The sequence below is a fragment of the Mandrillus leucophaeus genome, unplaced genomic scaffold (assembly GCF_000951045.1).
Source record: "Mandrillus leucophaeus isolate KB7577 unplaced genomic scaffold, Mleu.le_1.0 Scaffold5, whole genome shotgun sequence".
NCBI lineage: Eukaryota > Metazoa > Chordata > Mammalia > Primates > Cercopithecidae > Mandrillus > Mandrillus leucophaeus.
Genome location: NW_012105364.1, coordinates 3,038,913 through 3,047,199, shown reverse-complemented (window position 1 = coordinate 3,047,199; position 8,287 = coordinate 3,038,913).

Below are 8,287 nucleotides of genomic sequence, written 5' to 3'. Positions count from 1 at the left end.
AATTGACACATAGTCATTGCATATATTTGTGGGGTGCATAGTAATATTTGGATACATATAATGTGGAATGATCAAATCAGGGTAATTAGCATATCCATCATCTTAAACATTGATAATTTCTCTGTGTTGGGCACATTCAAAAGTCTCACCTTCATGTGACACTATCCAATAAATTATTGTTAACTATGGTCCCTCTACAGTGGTATGGAACACTAGAACTTATTCCTCCCATCTAGTGGTCATTTTGTATCCTATAACCAACCTCTTCCTATCTGCCCCTCCTCCTTACCCTTCTCAGCATCTGGTAAACTCTCTTCTACTCTCTGCTATGAGATCAACTTTTTTTTTTTTTTTTTAAAGCTTTACATGAGTGAGAACATGGAGTATTTATCTTTCTGTGCCTGGTTTATTTCACCAACAATGTACTCCGGGCTCATTCACGTTGCTGCAAATGACAAGATTTCATTGTTTTTTGATAGCTGAATAAAATTCTATTTATAGATGTATACCATATTTTCTTTATCCATTAATCTGCTGATGGACACTTAGGCTGATTCCATATCTTGGCTATTGTGACTAGAGTGGCAGTAAACATGGGGCTGTAGATGTCTCTTTGGTCTACTGATTTTCTTTCCTTTGGATATACATCAGTAGTGGGATTGCTGGATCTTACGGTAGTTCTGTTTTAGCTTTTTGAGGAACCTCCATACTGTTTTCCATAATGGTTATACAAATTTACATTTGTACCAACAGTGTGTAAGAATTCCTGTTCTCTACACACCGGGATATTTCTTTGCAGGAAATTAGCCAATTTGTATAGTATGGGCTTGTCCTTGCCAAGTTGTATTGAGTGGGTTTGAACTTCTACAGTTCAAAACAGCTGCCTGGACCACAGTCCTCCGCCTGTCCCGTATAAATACCACGCCTTCCCCATGGTATTAGTGCACTGTTTTTTACTGAATAGTCACTAGGGGTCAGGCACCATGCTAAGGACTCTTTCAACTCTGTCACTGAATCCCCTCAACACAGTCAGAGAATAGGTGCTGCTGTTACTAGCTCTGTTTTCTGGGTGGGGAAGCTGAGGAACAGAGGTTAAGTCTTGTGTCCAAGAATCACTAGCTAGCAGGAGATGGGGCCAGCTCTTGAACCCAGGCTGTCTGGTTCCAGGGGGTTTGCTGTTCACCCTGTCTGCTATGCTTGCTTATCGGAGACGCTTTCACTGCTCTCTTTCTGCCTCTTGCTCTGGGTGCCAGAGTCTCAGGCATTTTAACAGAGTGCCTGCTGGGAGAGGGGAGAGGGGGAACCTTGGCTAGATTTGGGCTGGAGGAGGGGCCGAGCTTCTTCTCTTGGGGCCCTGTGTCCCAGGGATGTGGTGGTGGGACTTGCACTGAGAGGCGATGCATCCGTGGGGAGCAGGGTCTGCAGTCTTGCATAAAACTATGAAGACTTAAAGCATTTTCCAGAGGCTTTTCCAAATCTTAATGCAGTATCCAAATATTATATACTATAATATTATAATATACTGTAACATTGATTGAGTGCTTTGTCCAGAAGTACAGCTCAGGTAGGTAGTGCCCAGAGAGCTGAAGAAATCTGTTGACTTTGATATCTTGTCTTTAATTATGGGCTCTTTTTTGAACTCTCTGAAGCAGAGCCTGAGTCCTTTGGAAACATTTGGCCCTTCCTTTCCATCCTTCTGTGACCTTCAGTAAAGCATCCTCCCTCCCTGAGTCTCAAGGACAGATGGATTTCCTTGCTAGAGATTGTGTCTGTCCAATTGCATGGTGCTGCCTTATGGCTTTCCAATCCCCTACTCCTGTCATGGCTGCATCTCAGTTCTAGCCAGAAGCTGGCTCTGCCCCATCCTTCCTCGGCTCTTCCCAACAATGCTGAGGGTACGACTCCCTGTGCCAGCTGGAAGCCACCCTATTTGGTGTGCGTGCTCATGGTAACTCTGTGCCCAGTGCCAGGCTCCTGGAGAGGAGCTGAGATTCTAGAGCAGCCAGGTCCCTCTGCATTCCTTGGCGTAGCTCCTCTCACCTCCTGAAACGAAGGGAAGCAAAGCTCTTGATGCTGTACACTGCTGCCTCTTCTGAGGCTCTTGAGGCTGCTGTTGCCTGTTGCTGTTGTGGCTTTAAGGAAACAGCTTTTGAGGAGTTGTTGCCTGTGTCAACTCAACAAAGAGAGAGAAAGCGAAAGAGCAAGAGTGAGAGGGAGTGGGGTGAGTAAGTGAGCATCACTGAATAGGGAAGCCAATTAATATTCTTGGAACAAACTCTCTGAGCACTATCTGCTGTCATCAGTGAGTCAGTGCAAATGCTGAAAATTCCGATAAAGATGGGAGCAGCAGGTCATTCCTTTAATGCCAGGACCTTCTGCTTGGTGTTGTCTTGAGAAGGTGACACAGTTAACTATTACCCTTTAGTACTAATCACAAACTGTAGAAAGCACCTGAGTGTGTCATTAATAACACCACCTGGCATGCATATTGCACTCTCTTCTGGGAGCTCTGATGGTAGAGAAGGCATGGTTTCATGTACTGTCACTGACAAACTTGGAGCTGCCATACCTGCCCCATTTTCCAGATTCACATACAGAGGCTGGGGAGATGGTAGTGTCGATGGCTAAAGCAGGTTTCTTAATCTCAAGCCATTGCTTCTTCATTGAAATTTCTTAACAATACAGGATCTTGAATTTAGGCCTCTTGGGTTCATGACAGTGGCTAAAGGTGATGAGCTAAAATCAGAAATGACTCCATTTGTTGTATTAGTACCTTTTGGGAGGCAAAGTTTAAAAGCACACTTAAAGGACATCAAAATAATCCAGAGAAACACAGTATGTCCCCAGGAACTTTGGGGGAAGCCGTACTTCCACACAGGCCTTTTAGTCTTTCCTGGGGAAGTGGGGGAACTCTGTCAGCCATTTAGGTGCCAGACATTGGATAGATTCAGGTCCTCACTGCAGATTTTACTGCCTCTAGAATATGAATCAACAACCTTTTTGCTGCTGAGAAATGCAAACAAGTGTGTATCTTATTTGGATGACCTAGGTAGACCTCACACTTAGCAGGAAAGAAAAGGACAACAGAGACAAACATCAGGACTATATTGGTTGGGGCCTGAGCTGGCTGACCTTTAAGTTCCTTTCACACACGAGTTTCTGTGCATCTGTGCTTCTCTACATAGCTGAGTAGGAAAGAAGAAAGAGATACATTTGAAAGAGATGTATGTGTTGAGATGTGGGACGAGGTTGGTACCAATCTCCCAGAGTGACCTGGCCTCTCCCTCCCACCCACCTATCAGCCACACTGAGTGTACCCTAGTTCTCTGAGGATGAGATCCAAGTCTGACCTAAGGGCCAAGGCCAGATAATTTGCCAGTTTCTAACTCTGCAGGCCTCTCTGCTACACCAAGCAGCAGCTCCTGTCTTCTTCTGCCCCAATCCGTGAAGATTTTCGGCTGCTCTTCGCAGCCTTCCCAAAGGTTTTTGTTGTTGTTTGACCATTGTATGGATAAGAGGATACCCAAGTCACCCCCTCTTCCCAACCAAACTGCCAGGAAGTCCAGCCACTATCAGATAGTCCAGAACATGGAAGGTCTCACAAAGGTTTGCTGGAGTGATTTGAATTGCTGTGCCTCAACAGGGCAATGCATTTATGCTTCCAAAACTCAGCATGGGCTGGGCGTGGTGGCTCATTCCTGTAATCCCAGCACTTTGGGAGGCTGAGGCGAGTGGATCACTTGAGGTCAGGAGTTCGAGATCAGCCTGGCCACCATGGTGAAACCCCATCTCTACCAAAAATATGAAAAATTAGCCAGGTGTGGTGGTGTGTTCCTGTAATCCCAGCTACTCGGGAGGCTGAGGCAGGAGAATGGCTTGAACCTGGGGGGCAGAGGTTGCGGTGAGCTGAGATTGTGCCACTGCACTCTAGCCTGGGTGACAGAGTGAAACTCTGTCTCAAACAACAACAACAACAACAACAACAACAACAACAACAACAGTAACAACAAACAAAACTCAGCGTGTACAAAACTTGTTTGGGCAGGATGTTAAAATGCCTGTTCCTGGGCCCAGCCCCAGAGATCCTGATTCAGCAGGTATGGGGTGGAGCTCAGGGATTCTGCATTTTTAACAAGCTCTCTGGTTGGTGCTGTACAAATTGCAGTGTGCCATTCTTTTGTGTGATGTGGAGCCTGTGACTTTTGAGTTGTAGAAGTTCTCCTTTGACTTCTTCATTAACACATAGTAACCTGGTTTGTGACTCTGTCTTCCTGTTTCTCACAGGACTCACTTTTATGGAATTGAGCTTGGTTTCAATGGCCTTCTTGTAGCAGAACCAGAGTTTCCTATCTCTCATTTATTCCTTTACCTGTCTTGTCTCTGGTGTTCTTATTTCATCCGCAAGCCTCAGTGTTGGGAAAAAAATAGCTGTTCAGGTGGGCTTTACCAGCACAAATCTGGAATTTCCTGTCCCCCAGTGGGGCCCTTCTTCATTAGCACAGTCGTGGTGCAGGAGGTTTTTATGTGACCTCATCCTGGGATCAGGCTCATCTCCTCCCTCAATCCTGACTCTAAGGCAAAGTCTTCATCAGCAAATTCCACTGGGGACTTTGGCCACTTTGGAAGCAAACTCTTTTTGCAAGAGATTCAGAATGATCCCTGCCCTGTGCCCTTCACCTTGCTCCTCCTGGCTGATGGAAGAGCATGAGTCTGAGCATGAGACTCTATTAGGAGGAGAAGAAGCTGAGATGAACCCTGATGTATCAGAACACTGGTGGCATGGCCTTCTCAGTGCTGAGTGCTGCCTAGCTTTCACCAAGTCCCCATGTCAAAGGCCTGAAGCCAGGTAGACCCATGGGAGCTGGATCCTTCTGGGACGTACATTGGACCAGGGAAGACTTAGAGCTTTGCCAACCTTCAGCAGTCTCCACAGGGTCCTGGGCTGGGCTCTGGGGAGGGGTGGAGGAGATTGAAAATGGTTACCCAAGGACTCTCTTCAAGATATGGGGAACTTCTCTCAAACTGAGTCTTGAATACTTCATTAGCTTATGGGCTACTCTGGTGGAATAGATTGAAAGGTTGGCTCTCAATTCATTATTTTCTGCTTGCACTTTATACGTTTTTTAAATGTTTCAGTTTGCTCCTGTATAAAATAGAGAAAATCATCCTTGAATAATCATTTTGATAATAATAATAACACTGCATTCACCCAGTGTTTTTGAACACCTGTTACATGCCAGGTACTGTTTAATGGCATTAGGGATACAAGTGAACATAATGTAATTCATGCCTTCATGGAGCTTATGTTCTAAAAGGGGATAGAGAAAACATAAACATAATATTTAGTACATCAGAAAGTAATACATTTTAGGAAGGAAAATAAAGCAGGAATGGGACGTAGGGAGTGGTGGAGAGAGAGGTACTATAGGGTATAACCAGGGAAAGTTTCACTGATAGTTGGAAGAAAGTGAGGGAGCAAGCCACATGGCTATTTTGGAGAAAGGTTCTAAGCATAGGAAATAGTGAATGCAAAGACTTTGAGGCAGGAGTATGTTCAAGCAACAGCAAGGTGACCAGTGTTGCCAGATGATAGCACTGATCATGATCATGAACAATAATAACAGCAAAGCCAATGAGATAGGTACTATTTTTATCTTCATTTTGCAGGTGACTTTCCTAAGGTTACACAGCTACCATGTGGTCGAGCTTAGAGAAGACAGCTTGACTACAGGTCTTGCTCTCTTAGTCATTAAAAGGCAGGATGTGGGAAGGAGTTTCCAGTATTTGTCAAAGGCAGCCAGCTTCTTAGACAGGGAGGGATCTATGCACATATGTAGAGGAGGGGAGGGGTGCTTTCCCTCTTCTTCTCCTACCAGTTAATCACAGAATATGTTAGTACAACACAGTCAATTTTTATGGATACCCAGATGCAGTAGCCCTGCATGGACCCAGAGGGAAGAAGCTTCAGAAACAAGAGAAAGAAATAGGAGCCCTGTGGCTGACTACTGAGAGAATGATTATGTTTTCTGCTGCCTCTTCTGGGTTTCGCTCCCTTCTGCTGCCTCAGGCGCTGGCCGTGGTGCTGAATGCTGATGTGCTGAATGCAGGGTGAACGCGTCTGTGCGAGGTGATTCTCGCTAGTGCAGCAGTCGGTATGGGGGGTTGTCTGTATGTCTGATGCGGGATATTGATATGGACAGGCAATGAGAGCTGAGAGGAAGAAGGTGTGGCAGAAGTGAGATTGGCTTGCCCATTTCTTATTCTAAGATTGGTTCACTGTGCACTAAACATAATGGTTTCAGTGGTTCAGTCCTGGCGTGATGCTGGTGAGGTCGCTGTGCTGGGACAGCAGCTTGAAGTGCCCATCAGTGGAGTAGTTTCCATTGCTCATAGCAGCAAGCTGCCTTTTCTGTGATTCCAGGCCATTCACATTTCCACATTTGTGCTTTGATTGTTTCATTTCTCTACGCAGGAATGTTCAAAATCTGTCTTAAATCACTTTTGATTTCATGGAGCTACATTAGCTATCTCTTTTAAAATGCCTGTGTTATATGTGTGGCTTATTTCACAGAATCTTAAGAGTTAATCCTATTTTCTTGTCTAATCAACGTTTTCTTGAGATCACGGAAATTATTTTCCATATCTTTTGTAATTCTCACTGCTGCACAGTTGTGGGTACGGGACAGATTTGCAAATATCTCAGATCCTTTTGGGCCTTGGTGCTTTTCAAAAGCTTCTTGTATCCTCTTCTGGCTCTCTTTTTCATCTGAGTCATGACAATTTTTGTAGGGCTAAAATCTCATTTATTAAGCCGGTTGATTTTTTGAGACATCAAATAGCCATGTACATGTTGAGCATTATAGAGGAGGGATGGTGAAATGTGGCTGAATGATGAGGAGGCAAGGGTGAATGAAATCAAAGGGACAATATTTATGCCCCTTAGCAGGAAGGGCAACTATGTTACATTTTGTGGGTTAATTATAAAAATTATACATTGCTTTGGCGTGTCCCAAACTGCTGCCCCAGACAGCAGCCTGTTGGGTTATTGGTCTTCTGTGGATGCATAGTTTGAGTGCTTGAGTTATTGGCATTTAGCTATATCTTTTTTTGAAGGAGATATTACCTCATTGTTCTAGTTCTTTGGCCTGGATATTTGGGTAGAGTCAGTAAACATGATCCTGCCTTGGGGGAATCCAGGTTCCTACTCCCTGGAGTCAGACAGGAAGGAACAGAATGAAAGAGGAACTTTTGATTAAGGATGACCCTTCTTCATCAGCTCTGTCCATGTGGTGACCCAGGTAAATGCTGCCAATACCTTTCTCCATGATCTTTCTTAGGGACTTGGCAGGTGCTTTTGTAACTTGGACAACAGCAACGTATTAAGTAACAGAAGTTTTTCTCAGCTCTGGGAGAAACTTGCCGATGTTTGATGACTGTGGGGATATCACAGAAAAAGCATTAAACTTTCCAGCATGGCTGGACCCAATATTAATCGTCTGTCAGCCAGGAATCTTGGTGAGCAGGAAGGAGAAAATGAGTTGTGTGTGTGTGTATGTAAGGAGGGGTGGGGGATGGAGGGTGGTGAGAGGCTGAAAGATAGCACTCCAGGAGCTAGGCCAAATGGAGAGTTCAGGAGGTGAAGGAAGGAATGGTGAGAAGACAGTCAAGTGGAAGGAAAAGCAGATGAATTGGGGAGGAAAGTGAGAGACATTAAAGAAGGTATATGGAAAAATGAAGTGGGGGCAGAAGATGCAAGATGGATGTGAAAATTATTTGAAAAGAAAATGGTATTGAAAAGTGCAATGTCATTACAGTTAGGTACACAGAGGTATTGGAGAGGAGAAGGCATAAAAGAGGGAGAAGAAAAACAAAGATGAGCAAGAAGGACATTGAGATAGATTGAGAACAGACAAGCAGAGAAAGACACACACAAAGAGGAAATGAATATTCTAGGGTCATAAGAAACCAGGGACTAGAGATCTTATGGCATCAACAGAAGGCAGAGACTGCAAGACAAAAGACAACTTAAGCCATTTTCTGGTCTGTGAAGTCACCTACAGCAGCACAATGTGCTGGGAACTGATGTCTGCCTGTGATCACTGTTTACTTAGAAAGCCGACTGACATGAGATGAAATTAACACAATAGGATGGAAAATTGCTAATAACACAAAAATCCCTGCTGTTAGATTTTCATAGCCTAATTATTCAGCACGTTACTCACTAATGGCATGAGACATTACCATGCTAATGTGTAGTCTGCATATGTCAGAGGAGGAAGGATGGGAA